Below are 27397 nucleotides of genomic sequence, written 5' to 3'. Positions count from 1 at the left end.
GTGAGAAAGTCTGGATTGGGGTCAGCAGAACCTGGGGCAATCCCACCTGACCCTCTTCCTCTAACACTTCCTTTTTCCCACCTCCAGGGCACGCAGGAGGAACAGTGGGTGTTGGCCCAGAGCCCTCAGTGGTGTCCGAGGTAGATTGCAAACAGCAGCAGAAACATTTACTCCTCCCCCTCCAAGCCCTTGCAGTGACTTTGCAGCTCCTTCCTCAAGGGTGTGGGGGGGGGGAGGGGGCAGGGGGGGTGGTCAGTTCCCCTGCCCTTGAATCCAGGCTCTCCTGTTGCTTGCTCCAGAGAACATAGCAGAAGTGAAGGTGATACTGAGCCAGACCCCTAAGGCGGTGGGTTCCCTCTTTAAGTCACCCCCGGTAACTCGGAAATCAGAGCTCCCCCCTTTGTGGGGGACAGCACCTTGGTACCACTTCTAGTGGAGAGAGGGTGCGGCGTGGGTAGGAAGTAATGCAGAAAGTTTTCAGGTCTCCCGTTCAGAACTGGGGAAAAGGGAAACACAGTGGCTCGCTGTTCCTCCTTCTTCATTGGAAAGGAAGCTCTAGCAAGCTGGAAGGTGAGTACTAACCTCTTGGCTGCAGTAAAGCCCAAGACAAGGACAGGGTGCCTTGTCCCCCTGCATTACGGCCATGTGGGGAAGGGAACTGATCCCCCACCCCGGCCCAGGAGCCCAAGCTTTCCTGGTGGGAGCTGCTATTAAACTGTGTCATTCTGCAGAAGAGGCATGCCAAGCCCAGAGATGCTGTGTCCTTTTCCCAAACCACAGAGCAAGCAAAGGGTAGGCTGAGATGGTCTCCTGGCGTACGTGTTCTCAGCCTCTTCCTGGGAAACGCAGGGCCCTGCTGCTGGCCTTGCCTCCTTGCCCCTTCCCACAAACCCAGCTGAGATCAGAGATTCTCTGTTAAAGATGAGCGCTCCTTGAGGGCTCGAGGCCCAGCTGCTTCTTTTCTCCAGTCTTCCTGGTTGTGAGGGCTAAATCTGGCCGGAGGGGGAGCCAGGACAGGGTTGCTGAAAGAGCTTTTCTGACTCCCCATCAGTGGGTGCAAATTCAAATTCTGGTGGCACAGCACACACACCTCTCTCCAGCAGTATCTGAAGCATGCTTATAAGTGGTTATTTACGTATGTATATTCACATTCGTGTGTGTGTGCACGCGCACGCGCATGCATACCTATCTTTGTCCACTGGATTGTGAGCTCTTTGATGACATGGGCTCTGAGACAGATAGATAGAAAGATAGATAGATAGATAGATAGATAGATAGATAGATAGATAGATACTGGGCAGGTGGATGGACAGGTGGGTGAGTGGGTGGATGGATGGATAGATTTGTTCATAATGGAGTCAGATAATATGGAAGGAAGGCAGAATTCAGGGCAGGGCTTGATCCTAGAAAAACAGAACAGCCAATATGAAGACACCGCAGCAACCAAGCCTCTGGGTTTGAAACTAGAGGGCCCAAATGCCGTCTTAGTCATTCAATTTCTCCAGTCTTTAGTTTCTTCTGTAAAAAGGGAATGGTAACAACGGGGTCTGCCGCTCAGAAACAAATGAGAAGACAAGCCTAAAAGAACGTGCTTCCGAGGTTCACAGGGCAGACGGGCTCAGGGCCGCGAACTCAGGCAGGTACGGGGTCCAGTTCCGGTTCTACCACATATGGACTGCTGGACCCCGGGGGAGATCGCTTGACGCCCCCCCCACCCCCCGCCCCGCCACCACCGCCACCACCGCCAAGCCTCAGCTGCAAAACCCGAAGAGGAAGTTGCTCCTTGGCAGGGGTTTGTGAATATGAAACAAGGTCTTGTGTTGGAAGCAGGTGCTCAGCGATGATCACGTGGCGGCTGCTGTCAATTTCTCTTCTCAGGAGGCCTGGCTCCGCCCCCTCGCAGTTTGGAAGATCAGAGAGACGCAGGTGGAGGCAGGGCCACAGCCAGGCGGGGACTGCTGCACTGCAGTAGGGGGGTGGGGGCGCGGGCTGCAGAGCAGGGCGAAGGGTGACGGCTCCCGCAGCGCATGGGGGGCAAGGAGAGCCGCTTGGAGGTGGTGGGCAGGATTTATAAGGAAAACCCTTTGCTCCTCAGCTGATTCCCAGGGAAGGGGGGAGGGCGTGGGAGGGGAGATGCTGGCAAGGCAAGGACAAGAGAAATATTTTAGAAACAAAATAATGACAGTTCTTGGGGAGATGCCAACATTAGCTTATCTGCGGACATGCTCCCTCAGAAAGGGCCAGGGGCCTGGCCGCTGGAGACAGCTGCCAACACAAACAAGGAGAGGGACCTGGCTTCCTCTGCGGACGAGGCTGGGAATAGGAGCCAGCTCTACATGATGGCAGGGAAAAGACAGGGTCTGGGGACCCCAAAGCAGCCCAAAGCAGCCGCGTACAGCCAGGGGCAGCTGGCATCCTGGGTTCTTCTGGTCCAGTTCTGGGTGCTTCTCATTCCTACTGGGGCCTGAGATAATTAATTCACTTCCCTCTGCCACCTCTCCCTCCATCTGTGAGCCCCACCCCACACCATCCTCTCCTTGCCTTGGAGGGACTGCCCTGTCCCCTCCCTGAGAAACAAGCCCCCCTCAGCCACTCCACCAAAGCCACCAGGGCTTGAGCAGAGGTTGCCCTTCCTCACCCGCTCCTCCCCAGCCGGTCCTCAGCCGGTACACAGCAGTGGTCAATGGGATGCTCTTTTCCTTGGATCTGAATTTAGAGAGCATTTTCTAGCTCTTGGAAGGGATGAAAGGCTGGGAGCAGAGGACCTGCCCATGCTAAGCAAAGGGGTAAGGATGGGGGCTTTTTGTGGTAGAGAAAGGAAAGTAGAAGAGGAAGAGGTACTGAAGGAGGGAGGAAGGAGGGGGACAAGGAGGAGAAAGAGAGAAAGTCCAACTCCCCTAAATACCCTCCATAGGACCTCAGACTTAGTCCCCACAAACCCTAACATTAAGTCCTATCCTGGGCGGCTCAGTTGGTTAAGCGTCTGACTTTGGTTCAGGTCGTGATCTCACAGTTCGTGAGTTCGAGCCGCGCGTCAGGCTCACTATGGTCAGCGCAGGGCCCGCTTTGGATCCTCTGTTCCCCTCTCTCTGCCCCTCTCCCACTCGCACTCTCGCTCTCAAAAATAAATAAATAGATAGATAGATAGATCCTATCCTGGTTTTCAATTTATGGACTTAATTTTTTTGGCCATTTTATTTTATTTTATTTTACTTGATATTCTAATTTATTTCTGTTAAGTTTTGATTTAAATTTCAGTTAGCTAACATACCGTGTAAAATTAGTTTCATGCATACCATGTAGTGATCAGCCTTTTGTATTTCAAAATACGATACCTAGAGAAATAGGTGTTACAAAATAACCGTACAGCTTAACAAACTATTAGTGACTAAATCGTAGGCCAGTGCGAGACTCGCGATCGCGGGTCCCCGAAGCCCTTCCCACTCACGACCTCCCTTCCCCTCAAAGTTGACCAGTATGAGAACTTGTGTCTTTTCTTTATAATTTTACACAGCCAACTAAGCGTGTGACCTGAAACATGATAGTTCAATTTTGCCAGCTTTTAAGCTTTATGTAAACGGAATCCTATCTATGTGTTCTTTTGAGTTCAGCTTCTTTCATTTACGGTAACAGTTTTTGAGAGTAAATCACACTTTGCCTATTATTTGGGTCATTGGTTCTGGGTGCTGTGGATTACTCCACTGCGTGACTTCAATGTATGCATCCGTTCTACGGTCATGGACATGAGGGTTGTTTCCAGCTGGACGCTATTACACAAAACCCTTCCTGTCCTAATTTTCTTTAGGTGTCCACCCAATTTTCTTTAGGTGTCCTAAGATTTTTACCAGATTTTTACCACCAATGAGCGACCTGAATGTGGGGACGTAGCACCCAACTTGAAAATGGGAAAATCCAGAGAAATTTGAGCCCTTATTAGGGCTGCATCCTGGACCTTTCAGAGAATGCAGGTTCAGAGTCATTTCACTTTCCAGGTCGATAAACGAACAAAGATTTTTTTGAGCGTGTGGAGTCTAAAAGGAAGGGAGGACAGGCCCCAATACATGCGCGGGAGACCACAAAAAGATACCACTGCAGGCTTGAGGTCGAGGCCAGCTTCCATGAGGAATCAGTCTTGGAGAGGCTGGGTGGAAGGATTCACGTAGCGTAACCTGGACATTATTCAGTTCAACCCTTTGTACAGATGCGACTCCCAATGTCTGAGACTCCTGGCTTCCTTGTCTCCCCAGACCAAGTGGGAACAGGGACCTCCTCCATCGCAGTCCAAAGGAGCGCCTGGATCACGCTTGTCTGGACGTTGAAGCCCTCTGGAGCACTAGGAGAGCCATGGTGAGCCAGCAGGAGGGGACTGCGCAAGGTAGGAGCTCGTCACAGAGCAGCCTCTCGGGGAAGGTGGTGGACAAAACAAACAAGCTGACTTCGTAGAACAACGCTTTCCAACGTGAGCCCTTGTAAACGAGCATTTGGGTTCCAGAGATGGGAATCAGACTGTGTTCCCAGCCTGTAAGGCTGGACTCTGCTGCTGTTGTGTGTGAATGGATGGATGCGGTCTGTATCTCTGTAGGACAACGACCTAGCAAACTTACATTCCAAGGGCAGCATTCCAGCAGGGCCAGAGGAACGAATTCAAGAGATTCCCTGGATTTGGATCCCACCACTGCCACTGGCTTGCTGAATGATCATTCTTTCTCTGGGCCTCAGCTCCTCTATCTGTAAAATGGGGGGCTAGACAAGGAGACCTTTAGAAAGGCCACTCATCCCCCAACATCCTACGGTTCTACACATGTCCAGGGGAGGGGAGAGCCTCATAAATGAGATGTACCACATTAAAAGACTGTTATGACCAGGGCCAGGTGTTATAAACCAGAGCCTTTAAGGGAGATCCACGGGTAGCAAGGGTTTGGTTAGGAGAACCCAAATCAACTCAAGGCTCGCCTCTGTGGCCTGTGCACAGATTGCATTTAAGCATCGCAGAGGCTTTTGCTGCCTTGAGAAGACACACACACACACACACACACACACACACACACACACACACACACGCACACACACAGGGGCACCTGGGAGGCTCAGTTGGTTAAGCGTCCGACTTTGGCTCAGGTCACGATCTCACGGTTCGTGGGCTCGAGCCCCGCATCGGGCTTTGCGCTGACAGCTCAGAGCCTGGAGCCTGCTTCGGATTCTGTGTCTCCTTCTCTCTCTGCCCCTCTCCCGCGCACACTCTGTCTCCTTCTCTCTCAAAAATACATAAAGATTAAAAAAAAAAAAAAAAGAAACCTGTTTAAAAAAAGGAGACACACACACCCGTCCGGGGACGCCTGCCTGGCTCAGTCACAAGAGCACGTGACTCTTGATCTCAGGGTTGGGAGTTCAAGCTCCATGGTGGGTGTAGAGATTACTGAAAAAAAAAAAAACTAAATTAAAACCAAACTTAAAGAAGACACACAGAGATATTAGACACCTTGCTTTTTTACTTCGTATATCAAGAACATCTTTGCAGGTGGATATGGATAGCTCGAACTCCGAAGCCACAGAATGAACATAGCATAGGTCATTCACCCAGTCCCCTGAATACACAGGGTATTTCCAGTGTTTTGGGAACAGTCGTGTGATACACACCCTCGTACATACATCACATGCCGCCGTCTTTGACAAACAGCTCAGATTGTGTCACTCTCCTCCTCCAAGACAAAATGCAGACTCCTTTCCCTGAGCTCCAAGGTCTATACCATCTGGCCCTGCGCCTTCTCTGAGCTCCGCCCGGAACACCCTCCGTGCCCACTAGTGCCTGCTCTGCTGGCCTGATTGCAAGGCCTTGAACTGGCCAAGCCCGATCCTGCCTCGAGGCCATTGGGCCAGCCGTTTCCTCCCCTAGAACATTCTTCCTTGATCTTCATTGACTTCTTCCTTGCTGCTCAGAGCTCAGGTTCAATGCCCCCTCCTCTGAGAAGCCTTCCTGCTCATCCAAGTTCAAGCAGCCACCCTCACTCTCTCATTATTGTCTCCTGTCAATTCTCTGGAGAGCCTGTCGAGGCTTGACTTGTGTCCGCTAAAAAGATGTATTGAAGTAACTCCTAGTAGCTGTGAATGTGCCCTTATTTGGGAGTCATCTTCGCAGGTGCAGTCAAGTTGAGATGAGGTCATCCTAGGAAAGGATGAACCCTAACCCAATGACTCGTGTCCACATAAAAAGAGGGAGATTTGGGCAAAGAGACACACAGAGAGAAGAGAACGCCATGGGATGGCAGACTGCAGTGATGGGCCAAGGGACACGGGGGTTTGCTGAGAGCCGCCAGAAGCCAGGAGAGAAGCAAGGAACAGATTCCCCAAGCTCAGAGCCTCCAGAAGGAACCACGCCTGCCAACACCTTGATTTTGAACTTCTGGCTTCCAGGACTATGGGGGAATATTTGGTTCTGTTATTTTAAGCCACTAAGTTTGTGGCCATTTGTTACAGCAGCCCTGGGAAAGGAATACACGGCCCTCGTCCCAACCCAGTACGTGTCTGGTTTCTCTCTTTCTTGGTTTCTTTGTGGTCTGCCTTTCCCATAAGAACGTCAGCCCCGTGAGAGCAGGGGCCTGGGCTGTCCTCTCTGTGGCTACACCCCCAGTGCCTGACACACGGGCATTTTTGAATTCAGGGGCAAGGTGTTATTTCTAAAGGGAATGAATTCCTGTACGTGGGCTTGCAACATTTGAATGTCAGTGTATTCTGAGTTTGATGGACCATCAGATTATGTTCCCCCAAATGTGGTAGCTACAGTCCTCCTCCCAGCAGGCCACAGAAATGCCCATCTCCCATGTTCTATTCAGCCCTAAAGGGTGTTAACTTGCCATCTGGAGGCTGAGCACGGGATCTCCTTGCTGGGCTAACTTTTAGTTTCTTGGCTTTTGGGAAAAGTGACTGTCTTTTCATAGATTCAGGTGCTGTTTGCACTTCTCTTATGAATTGCTTTCTTTTCTGTTGGTATGTGCGGTGGGCAGAATAATGGCCCCCCCTATATTTTCCATGTCCGAATCCCCACATCTGTGAATATATTAGGTCACATGGCAAAGGGGAATTACGGTTGTGGGTGGAATTAAGTTGTCAATCAGCTGACCTTGAGAATGGAAAATCACCCCAGATTATCTGGGGGACCCCAGTATAATCACAAGGGTCCTCTGAAATGGAAAAGGGAGGCAGGCGAGAGAGAGTCAGAGAGGGGCAGCATGGGAAGGACTCAGCCTGATACTGCTGGCTTTGAAGGTAGAGGAAGGGACCAAAAGCCAAGGCATACAGGCAGCCTCTAGAAGCTGGAAGAGTCTGGGAAATGGATTTTCCCAAGAGCCTCTAGAAGGAATGAAGACCTACCAACACTTTGATTTGAGCCCAGTGAGACTCATTTTGGACTCCTGACCTTCAGAACTAAAGGAGTTGTTTTCAAGCCACCAGTTTTGTGGTAATTTGTTAGAGCAAGCAGCAATATGAAATTAGTACACTATGTTTGAATTTTCTTATCAATTCTGAGACGTCTGTTGTATGTTAGGGCTATAAACCCTTTAATTTTTTTTTTTTTTTTTTTTTTTTTTTTACATCCATGCTACCCTCGTGTTCTGGGACTGGAATTATTGGTTAATCATCTACCTCCTTCCTCCCTGAGCCCTCAAGGACAGGATCCATATTTTATCCCGGTGTTTCTAGTAAGCCCGGAAGGTGCACCAAAAATGCAGAATGAATGAAAGAACAGCTGAACTCCAGGAATATCTTTACATTCTATTATCCCTGCATCCCCACATCCCTGTGCCCTAGGAACACCAAGGTTTCAGATAATGGGGAGACCCAAGTATTTGTTTCTTGGTCCTGTCCCTCCCTAAATGATTGGGTCCCTGTGCCTCACTTCCGAGTGGGGTCCAGGTAGAGAGCAGGACTGGAAGGAGCCTCGGCACACAGCGAAACGCAGAGGCTGCAGGGCTTTGGGAGGTGGCCACGATTAGAATGAAGAGGCTTCCGGAATCCTCGAGTACTCCAGCACGTCACAGGCTGCAGCAGGACACTCTCCCACGAGGACCAGAATGTGACTCTACTGTGTGGCTTGGCAGAACTGGAGCGTTCTGAAGTCTGGGACACGGCGGAAGTGAGGGAGCATCACTCCCCGGATAAAAGTTGATGACACACTGTCTCGGGGTCTCCAGATCTGTTGGATCACTCACTGGGGCAGGGTGTGAGCAGCCCCACGGAGCAGTCTCTGCAGCAGGGACCTGCAGCCTTGTGCCAACAACCACGTGTATGAGCTTGGAAACAAATTCCTTCGCTCCAGCTGAACCTTCATCCGACTGCAATGCCGTCCCCCCAGCCGGTCGCAGCCTTAAGAGACACCCTGAGCCAGAGGCACCCAGCGAAGCCGCTTCTGACTTCCTGACCCTCAGAAACCGTGAAATAATAATGTGCATTGTTCTAAGCCAGCAAGTTTTGTTATGTAGCGACAGTAACAAATGCTGTTGGAAATCCTGGTCCTTCGCAGTTTTGAGAGCTACGCTCTAAGGCTAAGGCTCTAGCTTTCCAGCGTTTCCATGGGGAGATCCCAAACAGCTCTGATTCCTGATTCTGTGCGCCTGACCCGCTTCCCCCGGCCACCGTGACGCCTTCTCCTTATCCCACGGGTTCTGAAATCGCACAGCCCTTTGCCTTGCTGGGTCCACAGGTGTCTGGCAGGCCGTGTGGGTCTGCAGATTCCTTCTTTTCATTGCAGGGGAATTCTCTTGAATCCTTCGATTGACAATTTTCTCTATTCTCAATTGCTGAAATTCCTTTGGTTCATATTTTGGGCCTCCGGGGACTAGTCTTTATTTTCTTCTTCGCTCTCCTCTCTTCCTCCATGGTCCCTTTCTGTGTTTTTCCCATGCTTTCTGGGTGACTTCATAGTTTCATACTCTCATCTTTTAGTGACGTTTTTTATTTTATTTTTTCTTACGCATTCTCTTTTTTTTGTAAGTGTTTTTACTGTGTGCTCCTTTTTGATTTATTTTTATGTTTATTTATTTATTTTGAGAGAGAGAAAGAGATCACTTGTGCATGCACGTGAGTGGGGAAGAGGCAGGGAGAGAGGGAGAGAGAGAATCCCAAGCAGGCTCTACACTGTCAGTGCAGAGCCTGATGCGGGGCTCGATGTCACTAACTGTGAAGTCATGACCTGAGCTGAAATCGAGAGTCAGACGCTTAACTGACTGAGCCACCCAGGTGCACCAAGTGGTCCCTTTTTCTTTTCTTTTTTTATTTAAAAAAATTTTTTTAATGTTTATTTATTTTTTTTTTTGAGAGAGAGACAGAGAGAGAGCACACAAGCAGGGGAGAGGCAGAGAGAGGGAGACACAGAATCTGAAGCAGGCTCCAGGCTCTGAGCTGTCAGCACAGAGCCTGACGTGGGGCTTGAACCCACGAAACTGTGAGTTCACGACCTCAGCTGAAGTTGGACGCTTAACCGACTAAGCCCCCCAGGCACCCCCCAAGTGCTCCCTTTTTAGATTTTGTTCTTATGTAATTGATGCAAATATCTTCTCTAATCACTGGAAAAGTATCCACACGAGCTTTGGGAGAATTTTTGTATTTGTTTCTTTAAAAGTTTTCTTCCCTGTGCACAGGCTTTCTCTGTTCTTCCAGGTTGCTCTATTCTATTCTATTCTATTCTATTCTATTCTATTCTATTCATCTCTTCCCTTCAGATGTCTGGCAATCCTAATTTCCCTGTTGCTATTTGGAAGTAGCCGCCGAAGAACTGACTGGAAGGTCTAAACCTTTGGTGGATTGGAATTTGTTCCCCGAGCCTCACCTAGGGAGACAGGATCAAAGTCAAGTCCCACCTGTATTTTAAGTTCACCTCCACGCAGGCACTTGTCGTGATGAACACCAGGTGTCATACGTAAGTGATGAATCACTAAATTCTATACCCCAAACTAATATTACACTATATGTTAACTAGTGGGAATTTAAATAAAAACTTGGAAAGAAAAAATAAAAATAAAAATAAATTCACCTCCGTGAATGGGCTCCTGGTGGACAGGTAGAGCGGTGACAGTATAAGGGGACCCGATGGACAGCAGCAGGACAGGTGAGAGCCTCTCAGGAGGGGCCTCCCAGCTGGCCCCCATCATGTAATCTCTCTTGTCTATGATGAGAAGTTTCGAACTACAGAAAAGTGTAGAGAGCAAAATAGCACACATCCATTTACCATCTAATCAGTAGTGACAATTTGAAAAAAAATTTACTTCCCATTTTATTTATTTATGTATTTATTTATCACTTTCAGAGGGAGAGAGAGAGAGAGAGAGCGAGAGAAAGCTTGAGCAGGGGAGAGGGGGGGAGGGAGAGGGAGAGAAAATCTTGAGCAAGCTCCGTGCTCAGTGCGGAGCCCAACGCGGGGCTCGATCCCACAACTGTGAGATCACGACCTGAGCTGAAATCAAGAGGTGGCCACTTAACCGACTGAGCCACCCAGGTGCCCCATTTCCCATTATCTTTTAAAGACATAAAACACTCCAGGTATAACTGAAGTTCCAGGTTTATCCCCTTCCAGTCTCTTTTGTCTTTCTAGGCTTAACGCTTCTACCCCTGGAGGAAACCGGTATCTCAACTTCGGGATGTCCAAGATTCTATTCCTTCCACTTATGCGTGCATCCATAAATAATAGATAATACTCTTCTGTGTCAAAGATTACACACATGAGCCAAAGCTATTTATAAATTCACTGCAATCCCTATCAAAATATCGGCAGTCTTTTTCACAAAAAAACGGAAAAGCTGAGCCTCAGATTCATATCCATATGAATTCCAAGGGACCTCAGACAGTCAAAACACCGTTGAAGAAGAAAGGTAGACGTCTCACACTTCTGGGTTTCGAAACTTGCTACAAGGCTATAGTAACTGAAGCAGTACGGTACTGGTGTAAGTACAATTATATCCACCAAGAGAATAGAACAGAGATCCCAGACATAAACCCTCCCATACATGGTCAATTGATTTAAAAAAAAAATTTTTTTAACGTTAATTTATTTTTGAGAGAGAGAGAGAGACAGAACGCAAGCAGGGCAAGGGCAGAGAAAGAAGACACAGAATCGGAAGCAGGATCCAGGCTCCTAGCTGTCAGCACAGAGCCCGACGCGGGGCTCAAACCCACAGACCGCGAGATCATGACCTGAGCTGAAGTCAGACGCCCAACCGACTGAGCCACCCAGGCGCCCCTTGGTCAACTGATTTTTGACAAGGTTGCCCAGATCACGCGATGGGGAACAAAGACAGTCCTTTCAACAACTGGTGCTGGAAAACTGGATATCTTCATGCAAAAGAAATCAGACCCTTAACTAACATCAGGCTCAAAAATTAAATATAGATCAAAGCCTACATTTAAGAGCCAAAACTTTAAGTCACCCAAGAAAACAGAGGGGGAGATTTTGACATTGAAATTGGCAACAATTTCATAGACTTGACATCAAAAATGCAGACAACAAAAGAAAAAGACAGATAAATCGGACTTCATCAATATTTAGTCTAAGTTTTTAAACTTGCTGTCATAAAGGTTTTTATAATAAACCTTTTCTTATCTTTTAATACCTGTAGGATCTTTTTCCTTGCTGATATTGACAACTTTTGTTATCTCTCTTTTTATCTTGGTGTTTATCATATTCATTACCTTTTAAAAGAAATCTCTACTTGTTTTTAAGTTTATTTATTTATTTATATATAGAGAGAGAATAGGAGCAGACGAGAGGGAGAGTGAGGGAGAGACAGAATCCCAAGCAGGCTCCTCGACACCAGTGCAGAACCTGACATGGGGCTTGAACTCACGAACTGTGAGATCATGACCTGAGCCAAAATCAAGAGTCGGTGGCCTAAGTGACTGAGACTCCCAGGAGCCCCAGATTCATTACCTTTTTAATAACCCAGCTTTTTTTTTTTTTTGCTAACCTTCTCTTTTGTACATCTGCTTTATGTATTTTTAAGTAATCTCTGCCCTCACTGTGGGACTCAAACTCACAACCCCAAGATCAAGAGTCCTGTGGTCCACCGACAGAGCCACCCAGGCACCCCATATCTGCTTTATATTTAAATTGACTTTGGTTTGTATTTTGATTTTCCCTTCTGTCTTCTTTCCTTGGATTTAAATTACTGTTCTTTTTCTAACTTGAGATGGAAATTTAGGTAAGTAGTTTTAAACTATTTTCTCTTATCATACATGCATTTAAATCTTAAAATTTCTCGGGGGGTGCTCAGTGGCTTAGTCGGTTAAGCGTCTGACTCTTGATTTCAGCTCAGGTCATGATCTCACGGTTCGTGGGTTCCTGCCCCATGTCAGGCTCCACACCACCACGGAGACTGCTTGGAATTCTCTCTCTCCCTCTCTCTACTCCTCCCTCATTGTCTCTGTCTCTCTCTCTCTCAAAATAAATAAATAAACAAAATAAAATAAAATAAAACCTAAAATTTCTTTCTAATCACTGCATTGGCTTTTATCTCAGTGTTTGCATGCAATATTTTGATTTTCACTCAGTTCAAAATATTTTGACCCCCGGGTTATTTAAAAGTTCTGCTTAACATGCAAACATTTGAGGTCTAACAATCTTTCTTTTGTTCATTTCCAGTTTCATTCCACTTTGGTCGGAGATCATACCCAGCATGAGTTCATCTTTTGAAATTTGTTATAACTTGCTTTACGGTTCAATACACGTTATATTTTGGTAAAAATGCACTTGGAGAGAAGAACATGTATTCTCCAGCTGTTGGGTGCAGCGTTCTATAGCTGTCTATTAAAGTCAAGGTGATTAACTCTGTCATTCATATTTTCTATATACCTATTGATTTTTTTTATCTGCTTTTTCTATCAGTTGCTGAAAGAGATTCGTTAAAACCTCGACCATGGTTACAAATTTGCCCACTTGTCTCTTTTCTTCTGTCAACTTTCTGCTTCATGCAGCCCTGTTATTAGGTGAGTACAAATTTATGATTGTTACGTCTTCCTGTTGAATTAGTCCTTTTATCATTATGAAACATCGCTCTTTACCACCATTCCTACTTCTGACTCTAAAGTCTACTTTGTCTGATATTAATTGAGCCACACCTTTCATTTGGTAAGTGCTTGCATGACATAATTTTTTTTTTAATTTTTTTTTCAATGTTTATTTATTTTTGGGACAGAGAGAGACAGAGCATGAACAGGGGAGGGGCAGAGAGAGAAGGAGACACAGAATCGGAAACAGGCTCCAGGCTCTGAGCCATCAGCCCAGAGCCTGACACGGGGCTCGAACTCACGGACCACGAGATCGTGACCTGGCTGAAGTCGGACGCTTAACCGACTGCGCCACCCAGGCGCCCCAGACATAATTTTTACCATCAGTTTACTTTCTGCCTTTCTGTATCCTATGTTTAAATCATGTCTCATAGGGGCGCCTGACTGGCTCCGTCAATAGACCATGTGACTCTTAATTTCTGGGTCATGAATTCGAGCCCCATGTTGTGCGTAAAGCTTACTTTTTAAAAAACTTAAAAATAAAGTATGTCTCATAAGCAGCACACGATTGTTTTCTTTTTAATCCAGCCTAAAAATATTTGTCTTTTAATAGAAGTGGTGAGTGGAACTTCGATCTGCAATCTTGTTTCTTTTTAAAAATTTATGACACCGCTCCTTTAAACCTTCATTTCTCCTCTTGTGCATGTCTATTGTATTTTGCCTCTTCTGTTAAACTTTTGGTTTTATTTCTATTAATTTTTAGCGGTTAACTCAGAGGCATCATCGACTTTTGGAGTCTACCTTATAATTTGGAAGCTTTCCCATTTCACAAATAATAGAGGAAACCTACACTCGTGTGTACCCACCCTACCTTTTGTAATACTGTTGTTAAATGTTCTACTTTTAGGGGGACATGGGTGGCTCAGTCGGTTAAATGTCTGACTCTTGATCTCATCTCAAGTCTTGATCTCAGGGTTGTGAGTTCAAGCCCTGCATCGGGCTGAGTGTGAAACCTACTTAAAAAAAAAAAAAGTTTCACCTCTACATACACTATAAATCCCACAAGCCATAGTTATCTTGTGGCTTCAAACAGTCAACCCTCTTATATCTGGGCACATACTTGCTTCTTGGAATTCTCTGTTCCACTCTGCAGTTCTGTTTCCATTCGGAATTGTCATCCTTGTATTTCTTGTAGCAGGAGTCTGCTGGTGGTGAGTCCTCTGACTTCATTAGCGTGAAAATGTCTTTGCCTTCATTTTTAAAATTAAATTAAATTAATTTTAGAGAGTGCACAAGCAAGGGAGAGGGGCAGAGGGAGAGACAGAGAGAGAGAGAGAGAGAGAGAGAGGGAGGAGAGAGAAGAGACAGAGACAGAGACAGAGAGAAGCTTAAGCAGGCGCCACACTCAATGCGGAGCCTGACACAGGGCTCAATCCTACAACCCTAGGATCACAACCCGCGCCGAAATCAAGAGCGGAACGCTCAACTGACTGAGTCACCCAGGCGCCCCGCCTTCATTTTTTAATTGTTACCTTTGAAAGCTTTGAAACTATCACACAGTTATGGAAAAGTACAATGTCCAATACAGAGAAATGTTTGTTCCTGACCCATTTGAGAGTATTTTGCCAACCCAGTACCCCTGAATACTTTAGCATATGTTTCCTATAGTGTTTTCTGGCATAACCACAGTACGGACTTCAAAATCAGGCAGTTAATAATGATGTGTTCCCATCCTATCCAAGCCCCCGGTTAAGATTTGTCAATTGTCCTGATAACTTCTTTAGAAAAGGAATCATGCGTTATATCAGAAATTTCAGCTGTCATGGGTTATCATGCCTTCTTAGTCTCCTTCAGTCTGGACCAGCGTCTCAACCTTTCCTAGCCTTGATGCATTTATGGATTACAGGCTAGCCATTTTACAGAATGCTCCCCCCCCCCCCCGCCCCACCGCCATGTGTATTTGTCTGATAGTCTGATTTGCAAGCATTATAGTCGGATTCTTCATGTTTGGCAGGCATGTCACAGAAATGGTGCTAAATTCTCATTGCATCCCATCAGGTGCTGTATATCAATTTGGGCCATCGCTGGTGATGCATACTTTGGTTGTTTGATTATGGTGGCGTCTGACAGCTTTCCGAACACTGCACGTTACTCTTTTCTCCTGTGTAACTAACAAGCATTTCGTGGGCAAGGACCTTAAAACTATACACACAGTCCTGGTCCCCATTGTGCTTTACTATTTAACTATTTATATACACTTGTGGCTCCTTATTTTATTCAAAGGATTATAATCCAATTTACTGTTTATTTTGATTTTCAGATGTCCCCGATTCGATCGGTGGAAGCCACTTCAAGACAGCTTCTGTATCCTTCTGACATGTCCCCATTATTCTTTGAGTGCTTCCGTGCATTCTGGCCCAGGATGCTCCAGACTTGCCTTGTACTTTCCCTGCCCAGTCCTGGAATCAGCCATTCTCTGGGGATCCCTGCCTTCTTTCTTTGAAACCGTTGTTTAGAAAACAAAATCTAGGTCTTGCTAATGAGGTGTATCCACTCCTGGCTCTGTGTGAACACAGCTTGAGAATATGTATGCATATGTATGCATACATATAGTATCTATTATATATCTGTTATATATGCATATATTATTATAATGTATTAATATATGTGTATATATAGATGAATCCACTCAGATATATTCTTTTCCAAATAAACATCACAGAGTTCATTCCAGTTTTCTCCTTTTCTCTATTTATAACTCCCTCTCTCACTAAACCCAAACCTCCTCCCCCCTCCTCACCCTGCTCAGGATCTGACACCCCACATCTGGCTTCCCTCCCGTGGGAATGCCCTTCTCATCCTGTCTGGGCTCTGACATCCTGCTCTGGGCCACCATGGCTTCCTCCACTCTCCACACCGTGCACACAAACGCATCCATGCCACGCCTCGCTCTGCCCCACCTGATGGCTTTAAATTGTTCAGAAATGGAAGAGAAGAAAAGGGAAAGGAAAGAGGACCATGAATTGCCTTTATTTGTGAAAAAAAAATTCACAGGATATAGAACTTTTTTTTGTACAGTTAAAAATGCCTTTCCATTGTCGTCTAGATTTCATAGTTGCGACCAACATGTCAGCCATAACTCATTGTTGCTCCTTGGAATATGATGTGTTTTAATTTTTCTTGGCTGCTTTTAACATTTTAACATTTTCTCATTGTCTTTGGTTTGCACCTCTGTGTAGTTTTCTTTGTTTTTCTTTAACTTGGGATTCACTGAGCTTTGTGCATCTATGAGTTGATGTCTTTCTCTGATTCTGACAACTCTTTCCCTTTATCTCTTCAAATATGCTTTTCTTATTCTCTCTCCCTCCCTTTTTCTGAGAATCCAATTAGATGCATGATCGATATTATGACTGTGTCCCAATGTGTGTCTTATACTCTGGTCTATTATCTTCATTATTTTCTCTGTCTGTACTTCAGTTTGAGTACATCTATACACATGTCTTGGAGCTCACTAATCCTGTCATCTGCAGCTAACTCCATTCAATGAATCCTTAATTTCAAATACTAAGGTTTTTTGGTTCTTGAATGCCTACTTGAATTTTTATAGATTCCAATTCTCTGCGTCAGTCCTGCATCATTCAAATGCCCATCTTTCTCTCTAAATATTCTCTTTATATTCTATTTATCATAGTTATTTTTAAATTCTTGTCTCATAACTCCAAGAGAAAAATTATCCTAGTTGTGATGGTGGAATGAATACCTCCAACCAAAATTTGGTTCAAATGTCAAGACTGATGACATAAAGCACATACCAAGAAGATATGAGATTTATTATACACATATGAGGATTTCTAGAGACAGCCTGGAAACTTCCCAAGCAGGTCTAAAAATGGCTTAAGAGAGCAGAAAAAGGAGACTGGCTGGGAAATCATTGGAGAGTGGGACTAGGGATAAGTGTTCCCATGCATGGACCAAGGCTTGCATGGTTTGAACTTCGTGCTGAGACGAATGGATGGGGCACTTAGGCTTTCTTATGAGCTGGCCCAAGTCTAAAGTGAGGAAAGAGCGAGTGGTGGGGCTTAAAAGCTGTCAGCATTCAGGGACACCTGGGTGGCTCAGTGGTTAAGCATTCCATCTCTTGATTTTAGCTCGGATCATGATCTCACTCTTCATGAGAGGAGCCCCATGTCGGGCTCTGTACTGGCAGTGCAGAGCCTGCTTGGGATTCTCTCTCTCTCTCTCTGCCTCTCCCCTGCTCATGCTCTCTCTCTCTCTCTCTCAAAATAAATATATAAACTTTTTTTTTTAATTTTTTTTTCAACGTTTATTTATTTTTGGGACAGAGAGAGACAGAGCACGAACGGGGGAGGGGCAGAGAGAGAGGGAGACACAGAATCGGAAACAGGCTCCAGGCTCTGAGCCATCAGCCCAGAGCCCGACGCGGGGCTCGAACTCACGGACCACGAGATCGTGACCTGGCTGAAGTCGGACGCTTAACCGACTGCGCCACCCAGGCGCCCCTATAAACTTTTTTTTAAAAAGCTGTCAGCATTCAAAAGTTAAAAAAGGAGTCAGACTCTTTACTGTGCTATAGACCTAATGTTTGTGCCCCCCACGCCAATTACATGCTGAAGCCTTAACCCTCATTGTCATGGTATTTGGAAGTGGGGTCTTTGGGAGGCGATTAGGTTCAGATGAAGTCCTGAGGATGTAGCCCTCATGATGGGATTAATAAGGTTATAAAGACGAAGAAATACCAGCGCTCCCTCTCTCCACCATGTGAGGACACAGCAAGAAGGTGGCCATGTGCAAGCTACAGAGACTTTCAACTAGGAACTGAATCGCCAGTGCCTTGATCTTGGATTTCCCAGCCTCCGGAAGCATGAGAAATAAATGTCTGTTGGTTAATCCACCCAGTGTGTAGTATTTTGTTATGGAAGCCTGAGCTGACTAAAACACCCTACAGGTGTGCTTCTATTAGCGTTTTTTCTCATGCTTATTGGTCATGATTTCTTACTTATTCACATGTCTTGTAATTTTTTCAATGGATTCCAGATAGTATATATAAAGGAATCCCAGGCCTTAAAAATCATTTTTGTTCCTCTCCAGAAAGGATTGTCCTATCTTCTCTTTGACAGATACCAGGGGCAAATCACCTCAATCCAATCAGAAATTGAGTTGGGCTGGAACTGGATTCCAGGGTTAGTCCACCTCTGGTCTCAAATATCTCAAGGTTGAGAGGCACCTGGGTGGCGCAGTCAGTTGAGTATCCGACTTCAGCTCAGGTCACGATCTCACGGTTCATGAGTTTGAGCCCCGCATTGGGCTCTGTGCTGACAGCTCGGAGCCTGGAGCCTGCTTCGGATTCTGTGTCTCCCTCTCTCTCTGCCCCTCCCCTGCTCGCACTCTGTCTCTCTTTCTCAAAAATAAGTAAACATTAAAAAAAAAAAAGAAATTCAGATATCTCAAGAGTGAGACATGGCAGGTGTTTCTTGCAGCTTCCTCTTTTTAGCAGCTTTCTCCTTCTAGAAGCTTCCTTCTCATGCACAGTCCTCCTGAGTTTCTCATACTATGAGACTGACAGGTCTTTGTCTCCTTGGCCTTGAAAGTTCTGCTCTTCTGACGTGTTAAGCTTAACTCTTACCTCCCTTCACATGCAAACAAAATATGTAGCAAATGTCTTGAGGAGGATACTTACCATGTGTTTCTTGAAAGCTCTTTTCTCTAGCTGTATTTTCCTTTTCACGAACTAAAAAACTGTGCCTTGATAGCCCAGACCACCGACCTCCTATACTACCCCAGCAATCAGTATCCCACAGGGAAACTTCAGAGCTTTACTATTCTCTAGTCACTCAGGCTAGTCTACATGGCTGTCAAAATCCCGGCCGGTTTCTTCTTCCCCTAGTAGCCCTTTTTGCCCAGTGCTCAGTCTGGACACTGACTCAGCAAATAGACTCATAGAAGAAAAAAGCCTAGTAATTCCAACTCACATAGGGAGCCTTTGTCCTTCCTAATAGGTTCAGTGCTACCTACTGCACGTTACCCAAAAGGAGAACCTCTCTGGATGCTTCATTTTCATTGCTACCTATCACAAAACTATCCTCATGAAGAAGGTGGAGAAATGTGAAACGATCACGACAATAATACACTCACGTAGATAGTTTAACCTATTAAATAGCTCCAGTGGAATATCCAAATGTTTTTCTTTCTCAGTCATGCTAAGGAATTAATGCCTTCCTTCCATACAGGGAGATTTGATTTTGAAGAGTATCATGGCTCATGTCACCTTTCAAATCTTTCTTGCCCAGCAACTACTGCCTCCATCTGTTTTTCAAGTTGGCTCAGGATCTGAAGGAACAGTAGAGTAACTGGAAAAGAGTGAGTATTTTTTTAAAAAATTTAATGTTTATTTATTTTTGAGAGAGAGCGAGCGAGCAAGAGAGAGAGAGCAGGAGAGGGGCAGAGAGAGAGGGAGACACAGAATCCAAAGCAGGCTCCAGGCTCCGAGGTGTCAGCACAGAGCCTGACGCGGGGCTCGAACCCACAAACCGCGAGATCATGACCTGAGCCGAAGTCAGACACTTAACCGACTGAGCCACCCAGGTGCCCCAAGAGTGAGTTTGGATCAGGTAGAGCCTTCCTCTTAAATTTCTGTGTTACTTTCGGGGAAGTTACTTAACCTCTCATAAGTTCTGGTTTCCTCTTTTGTAAAATAAAACAACCAATGCCTACCTCCTAGGGCTGTTGTAAGAATTATGTTAGATATCAAGTACCCCAAACACAAGAAACAATCTACACATTGTCCTCATTGGTCATCCCTGGTCCTCAGTTTACCCTGATGCACGATTAGGATGGTGGCAACCTTACAGAGTTGTTTTCATTCTGCAGTTAAATGAGACCATGGAGGAGAAGGGATTTGTAAAAGCACAATGCTATGCGAGAAGATTTGGTGCCCATGTTAGAGGTGACTCTTTTGGTTTCTGAGTCACCAAGTGACTGGTCTCATAGCAAAGTCCAAAGGTCTTTCTGGTTAACTTTTGTTTCCAGGGCCTCTGCACTGTGGGTGTATCCTCAATACCACCCGTCTTCAAAGGATGGCAGGGTGCCATCTGCAGGGGGAAGCCTGCTGGGAGCTGACCAAGCTAGGACTTAGTGTATCTCAGCACACTCTCAAGGACCCGGGGAGCCCATCCTCCTAATCACTAGGATATGCCCACCCAGCCCCATTAGGTTGCCGCTTGGTGCTGTACTTGGACTCGTACAAGGCATCGACCAAATCCCACCTCTGCACGACTAGCTGTGTGACCCTGGGCAAGTCCCTAAACTTTCTGCCATCAGTTTCCTCATCCATGAACCCGGGATACAATAACACCTACGGCAGGACTGTTGTAAGGAATGAATGAAAATAACAACAGGAAACCCGGTGTACATGGGGGATGCCTATACATGGAAACTGTCACTCTGACCGGGTCCCTGACACCTCCTGAACCCATGGTGTCGGGCTCTGTGCTGGGTCAGCACCAACATTCCACCTTCCCGGCGGCCCAATCCTTAAAGGTGGCGCCTTCCGGCTTCCCCATTTCCCAGGCAACAGAGGGCGCCGCTCGCAGGCCCTGGAAGGGACCAGGGGAGCCAATGGGGATGCGGGAAGGCCACGGAGGAGCCAATGGGCGCGGCGGCGGGGCCGGGGGCGGGCCCAGCGGGCCTCTCTGAATGCCTGGAGCATCAGGGCTCCTGGCCCAGCCTGCACTTTCCCGGCCTGGCTTGGGCAGGACGCCAGGCCCCCCATCGGCCTCCACCCCACTTCCCAGCCCGGAGAGCGTGCATAAATTAGGCTATTCTTAGTAGGGCCTGAAAAGGAGCCCTTTCTGTCTAATAAGAAAGACAAAGTTTTGTCAGTATCTATTTCTCAAACCCAAACAGTACAGTTCTATGGATCTCCGAGTTCTGGCGTGGGGGAGCCCGAGCAGCCGGGGGTGCTGAGTGGTGCCCCAAGGAGCTGCTCAGGCAGGAGCCAGGTGGCCTAGGTCTGCTCAGCTTCAGCGAAGAGAACAGATCATCTACAGGGTGAGGGCGAACTGGTGTGCTGGCATCGGGAGTCTGCTTACAGAGGCCGGGCTCAGGCCACCAGGGGCCCCCGGCGGACTTCGGGACCTCTGCCCTCACCCTGCCTGGGGCCCCAGCAGCTTGAGGGCCCATTGGACCACCTCTGTGTCCTCCTAGCCCACCTCCTCCGGTTCTGGCCTCCTCTCTGCTCCTCACACACACCAGCCCCCACTTGCCATGCTTCCTGCCCCACCCCCCTCCCCGGCTGCTCTTTCTCTTCCTTCAGGCCTCGGCTTCCCTGAGCATCCATCTGCGGAATTGCTCTCCCTCCCCATCACTCTCCATCACGTCGTCCTGCATTTCCGTTACAGTGCTTATCCCAACATGGAATCATTAATTCATCTGGTCATTGTCTTCTCCCCAACTAGAGTGTCAGCTCCACCAGGGCAGGGACCGTGCTGTCTCGTTCACTTGTGTACCCGCAGCACAGAGTAGACACTCAACAAATTAATGTTGAATGAATGAATCCAAAATATGGTACTTAAATGCCCAAGACCCTTCTGGAACCATTCTTATTGCAGATTGATGAGTCCAACCGCTAGCCTTCTTCTCCATGGCCACCTGAAGAAATACCCATCGTTGGTGGCGGAGATGTGGGGAGGACCCTCTACTGAACACCAGCTTGAGAGAAGCTGGGGCCCAAACATGTCTGTATGGCTCTCTCTGGTAGAACTAAAACAAGGGGGAGCTCTGGCCAACATCTCAGAACTTGGGGATTTTCTACAGCTGTTGTGAGCTAGATGCTCTGAAATCCCTGAATACCTCATTGATATTTTGTTGAGTTGAAAGTGTCTCCACTTGTCAAAATAATAACGAAAATGACCATGATATACCGAATTCCTGCAGCAGGCATGTTCCCTGTCTTAGCTCAGGCTGCCGAAATGAAATACCACGGGCTGGCTGGCTTAAATAAGACACATTTGTTTCTCACGGTTCTGGAGACAGGGAAGTCCAAGATCAGGGTGCTAGGGGATTCAGTTCCTGGTGAGACCCACTTCTTGGCTGGCAAATGGCCACTTTCTCTCTGTGTCCTCACATGGCATCTTCTCTTTTCTTTTTTTTTTTTTTTGTTTATTTATTTTTGAGAGAGAGAGAGAGAGCACAAGGTGGGGAGGGGTGGAGAGAGGAGACACAGAATCCCAAGCAGGATCTAGGCTCCAAGCTGTCAGCATGGAGCCCGACACGGAACTCGAACTCACGAACCATGAGATCATGACCTGAACCTAAGTCAGATGCTCAACTGACTGAGCCACCCAGGCACCCCACTGGTGTCTTTTCTTATAAAGGCACTAATTCCATCATGGTGGCCCCACCCTCATGACTTCATTTAAACCTAATTATGTCCCACAGGCCCCACCTCCAAGTACCATCACATAGAGGGTTAGGGATTCAACATACGAATTTGAGGGGGTTGGGGAGACACAAACATGTTGCCCATAACACTCCCTACATCAACTAATCTCTACAGATATACCACGAAGTGAGTGGTTAATTTCATTTAGTAAGACTCTGAGGGGCAGGGAGGCTATGGAGGAGACTTACTCAAGGTCACACAGAGAAACCCAAGGTCAACATCCTCCTTCCCTAGTAAGCTCCCCCTCAAATCTGCTAGCTAGCCCCTATCACACAGAGATCATACGACAGGCCCTGGGGTCTGGTCAGCCTGGCCCCTAAATAACAGAGTTTGTTGCTGAAAAAAACTCAGAAAAATGATATCCCGGATCAAATGGAACCCTTTGCCCTAACCATCACATTATGGATTTGCTCACTTAGTTTTCTTGGTCCCACAAACATTTGTTGAGTATGTACTCTGTGCCCCAGAATACGGCAGTGAACGAGACAGCATGGCCGCCCCCCCAGTAGGGGGTAGACAATGAAGCACCAAGAAAAGAGTCCCATATGGGACTCCGTATTATAACGGAAATACACAGAGTAAGGGGTGTAGAGCAAGGAGGAATGGGGGCTCCCCTCCATGTGGGTGGTCAGGAGGGCCCCTCAGAACAGGTGACAGGACAGAGGCTCCTAGAGGGACAGAGCTTGGTGACACTCAACATGACCACTCCTGAATTTCGGAATCACACCTGTGGAGCCCAAGACTCTCTGCTCAGAAGGGAACTCCGGGTGGGCCCCACAGCACAAGGCCCAACGGGACCCCAGTGTGTGCCCTTTCTGTGCCCACAACACCCCTATTTCCATCTTTCCTGCATCTGCCCTCCCAGCCCCACACCTCCCCTTTGTTTCTTTATTTATTTTACCACTTCCGAGGAGTTTTTAGTGGGAGAAAAGGCCTAGAATGGGGTTGTTTGAGGACAAGGAAACGAGCCACTTGCTGTGATGAATGTTCTTGAAAAGCAATTTCTTTTTTCACAGGTAGCTCACTGGGCTTGGGAACAAAAGCGCTTTGGCTCCCTATCAAGTACTAACAGAGGCTAACTGTTTTCTGGGCACTTCTCTTTCCCCACACACGCTCACTTGTGCCTCTCCCTATGCATGACAGAAGTGACATCCAGTTCAAGGGCTCCCAGGGGTCTCCTCCCAGGATAAAGTGGCAGCTGTTTTCATGGCGCTGGAGGACCCTCTCCCTGCCCCCCACCCTCTCCCCCTCCTCCGCTCATTTGTGCCCAAGCATCGACCTTACACTGCCAGGACGTTTTCTCTGGCCTGGTGGGAGGGGAAGGAGGGGGTCCCCAGGAAATCAGAGACCAGGTGGAAATCCTGGAAAGGTCCATGCCGCCCGCGGCAACCAGGAGCTCACCTGCGCTCTTCCCACCGTGTAGCAAGAGGGGAAATAACCCTGCACATTTGCCCCTTGGCTCCAACCACACTCCCCACCAAAGCCGCCATATTCACACTGGGAGGCAGCCTTTCTCGGGTGTTCTCAGTTTACCCATGCAGCATCTTTGCCCCCTGAGGACGGACTCTCAGGCACCGTCGTACATCTGCGGGGAGCACTACACTCAGATGATGGTGACAGAGAGGCCACTGATACTCCTAACTCACTGGAACCCTGCTCTTGCCACATGAGGGCTGATCCTGGCTCTCTGGGAGAGCACGTTAAATCGCTGGGAAGTGTGACAGCTAAAGCAAAACAGGGGATTAGGTTTCCAGCTGGGCCCGCGCAGCACGGGTGAAAAATTACAGTGTCTGAAACGTACTGTTACGAGAGTCTGCGTTTTAGCAATAATTCCAGGAAACCAGAAGTCTCCCGCTAGTGTATATCCTGAAAGGAAGTCCGGACCAAACCCTGCCTCTCTCTCCTGCTCCTCTTGGAGCTGGCTCCTGCTTTTAGGTTTGCCAAAGGGACAGTTGTCAGAAACAAGAGGCCAGCTGGGGGTGACTCAGCCCGGACAGGCAAGTGGACGTCACCGTCTGATCGTATTACAGATGTGTCCGGGAACATGACTTCACTTCCACAGCAGAATGCTGGAATTAGGGATTTGGGTTTGTTCTCCTAAAGGGGATGTGACTTTTCTCATGTCCATCATTAAGGAAGAGAGGCCTTTGTCCCTTGTAAAAAGAACCTGAGACAAGTAGAAGGGGGTAGGCTTCCTTTTGCCCACTTTGCCAGCCCCGATTCTGGAGCTTAGACAGGACTCTAGACTGAGGCCCCCAACTCCAGCTTCTGACAGTGGCTGCAGAGGCAGGGCATGGAAGGGTCAGGACTGTGTAGTCCTCCTTCCTTTTGGGACTGTGGTAGCCAGCTCCAAAGATGGCCTCCAAATGGTTCCACCTCCTGGTGTTTACGGACTTGCAGAGTCCTTCCCTATCAAGGTGGGCTGGCCTTGTGACTAGCTTTTGACGAGTCGAATATGACAGAAGTGATACTTGTATTTCTGAGGCCAAGTCACAAAAAGCCTTGCAATTCTGCCAGGGTCTCTTGGGTCATGCATCTGGAAGGAGCCAGGCTCCATGCAAGAAGTCGGACTATCCCAAGACCACTATACTGGGGAAGAAGTCTACAGAGCAAGACCATGTGGAAAGACAGCTGCCCAGCTGGTCCCCATCCTCTCAGCCACCCAGCTGGGGCACAGACGTGCCATGTTGGACCATCTGCCCAACTGAGCCTCTGGCCTCCAGCTCTGGCCACCACCTAACTGCAACCACAAGAGAGATCCCAATCAAAAATCGCCTACCTGAGCCCAGTCAACTCATGAAAGAAAACCATAAATTGCTATTGTGAGCCACTAAGTTTTGGAGTGCCTTGAAACATAGCGAGAGAAAGCCGGAACAGAGATCCCGGCTTGGAGAAGGAAGAGGTTAGCAAAGAATTCCCCAGTCTAGCTGACCAGTGATTTCAAGCACTGGTTTTTCACCCCGCTCAGCTAAGGAATCTTTTGTCCGTTGGAAGTCATAATCAGAACTGCGATATGTTGCAGAAAGAAAAGCATGGGGGCTCTCTTTTTGAAAAGGTGGGAGGCCCTGCCCAAGCTCTCCTTTTTTCCACATGCCCCTGCACCTGCTCCTGGGAAATGAATGAGATCTCCATTTAGTCCCCCAGGACTCTCTCTCTCGTTCTCCCTTCTCTCTTTCCTAAAATGCAAAGAAAAAAAAATCAAAAACAAAGAACAAAAACCAACCCACCAAGGACTTTCTTCATCCACACCCCCCTGGTCCAGAGGGCATCCTGGCCACCCCCTGGATTCATACCCACAGCGCAGAGGCCCTGCTGGGCGTCCTGTACATCTGAAGGTTACACACTCTGAAGGCCTTCCCTTCTTCAGTTGGTGGGAGATGCCCCAGGTGCCTCGAGCACCCGTGTCCTCTTGCACCACCCTGCCTTCCGTCACCAAAGAGACGCCGGGGTGGCGGTCCGGCTGGTCCTGCTGAGATACTGGATCACCTCTTCTGCCAAAAGACATTGTTCTCAAGAGACATTGTCATCAACCTCTGCTTCCAGCCCGCCATTTCGAGAGAAAAGAGGCAAGCTTGTAGAATCTCTGTTGTCCTCCCGGAGACGCTGAGGCCCAAAGAGGCTCAGGCTCTGAGTAAAGCAAGAGTAGAGATCCCTCCAGCCCCAGTCCAAGCCTCTCTTCCCAGCCCTAGCTGCTCCGCCACCATTATGTGCCCGAAGGCGGTGGCCAGAGGCCTGAGGGGAAGGGAAACTTCTCTTCCAAAGCCAAGCCAAGCTGCACCCTGGCTCTCCCTGCAGACCTCGCCCGGCACAGTGGCCAGCATGGCCCCCTCCCCCACCTGGCTCATCCTGGCTGACGCTAGAGCCTGTGAGCCCCTCCAGGACCAGGCGATCACCCCATAGCCACGGCCCTCCCCAAGGAGACAGTACGTGCTGCATAGACCTTGCTCCCTTTCCATCCTTGTTGCCAAATCCCCCCCTACTCTGTCTGCTCCTCTTCTTCTCCGGGAGAGCGAGGGCTTGCCTAATAAGTGCTTGACTAGTCTCCAAAGCCAAGGTTCGTTCCAATGGCTTTGACTTTCAACCTCCCCACGTCTCCCTGAAAAAGATGAACCGCGCTTTTGTACCACAGCGCATGCCAGGAATAGCTCACATAGACTGCTTGCGGGAGGGGGTTTCATGAGGAAGAGGCCACAGATAAGCCAGACATCTGAGAAGGGCCATTAAGATGATGGACGCCTTTTCCCATGGTGCCTTGGGCAAGCCTTGAGCCTTATTACTCATCTCTTCGGCGGGGAGGTCACGACGTGAGCGTGCCCTGTGCTCCTCTGGCCAGGACGCGTGCCCTGGGACCACACTCACGTCCTTGGAAATGGAGACTGTGGAGTGGGACCTCGGAATGTTCTGTCTCTGGAGGGCTCAGTGCGTCCCTGCCTGAAAGCAAGGCTTGGGCAAAACGGACAGGGGTTCCTTCCAGGCCACCGCGGCCACGCCACAGCCCCCATCCCCGCCTCGCCACCGTCACATTTCCCCCCAAACCAGCCAGAATCTCGTGCTCGCTTCGGCATCCACGTATGCTAAAATTGGAACGATACAGAGAAGATTAGCACGGCCCCTGCACAGGGATGATGTGCAAACCCGCAGATGGTCCCAACAGCCTGCAGAGAAGTTAGGAGACTTGCTCCTTTGTAAGTGATGGCAGAGCTGGGATTGAAAACCGCGTCTGTCTGGTTCCAAAGCTCACCACGGTCTCTCCATTAGCGACACCGCCCGTGTGATTGAGAGGGTGAGACTTTGCCGTGACAAAAACAAGAGACTGGATTCGAGGTCTGGGAGGACCTGGGTCAGTCTGAACCAAATAATAGGGGGCGGCAACCTCTGAATGCCCAACCGGCATTCTCTGGCCAGCCTTCAGCCTGGGGCAGGGCCCAGGCGGATGTGCAGGAT

General features: G+C 48.0%; 1 long non-coding RNA gene and 1 other non-coding gene across 3 annotated transcripts; both read left to right on the top strand.

Moving 5' to 3' along the window:
* Positions 1-249: 249 nt before the first annotated feature.
* Positions 250-15726, top strand: LOC112871828 (uncharacterized). Of its 2 annotated transcripts, XR_003224631.2 has the most exons (5): positions 250-346; positions 482-570; positions 4248-4375; positions 12872-12972; positions 15314-15726. It is a non-coding gene; the product is annotated as an uncharacterized LOC112871828 (long non-coding RNA). The 2 variants fall into 2 exon arrangements; XR_003224630.2 differs by having other exon boundaries at positions 258-570.
* Positions 15727-27002: 11276 nt separating this feature from the next.
* Positions 27003-27110, top strand: LOC112849071 (U6 spliceosomal RNA). The gene has a single exon (XR_003222519.2). It is a non-coding gene; the product is annotated as a U6 spliceosomal RNA (small nuclear RNA).
* The last annotated feature ends 287 nt before the right edge of the window (positions 27111-27397 follow it).

Source organism: Puma concolor, chromosome C1, assembly GCF_028749965.1.
Source record: "Puma concolor isolate L17-30 chromosome C1, mPumCon1.1.hap2, whole genome shotgun sequence".
Taxonomy (NCBI): domain Eukaryota; kingdom Metazoa; phylum Chordata; class Mammalia; order Carnivora; family Felidae; genus Puma; species Puma concolor.
The sequence above is the reverse complement of the archived record's forward strand: the minus strand, read 5'-3'. Positions and strand labels throughout refer to the sequence as shown.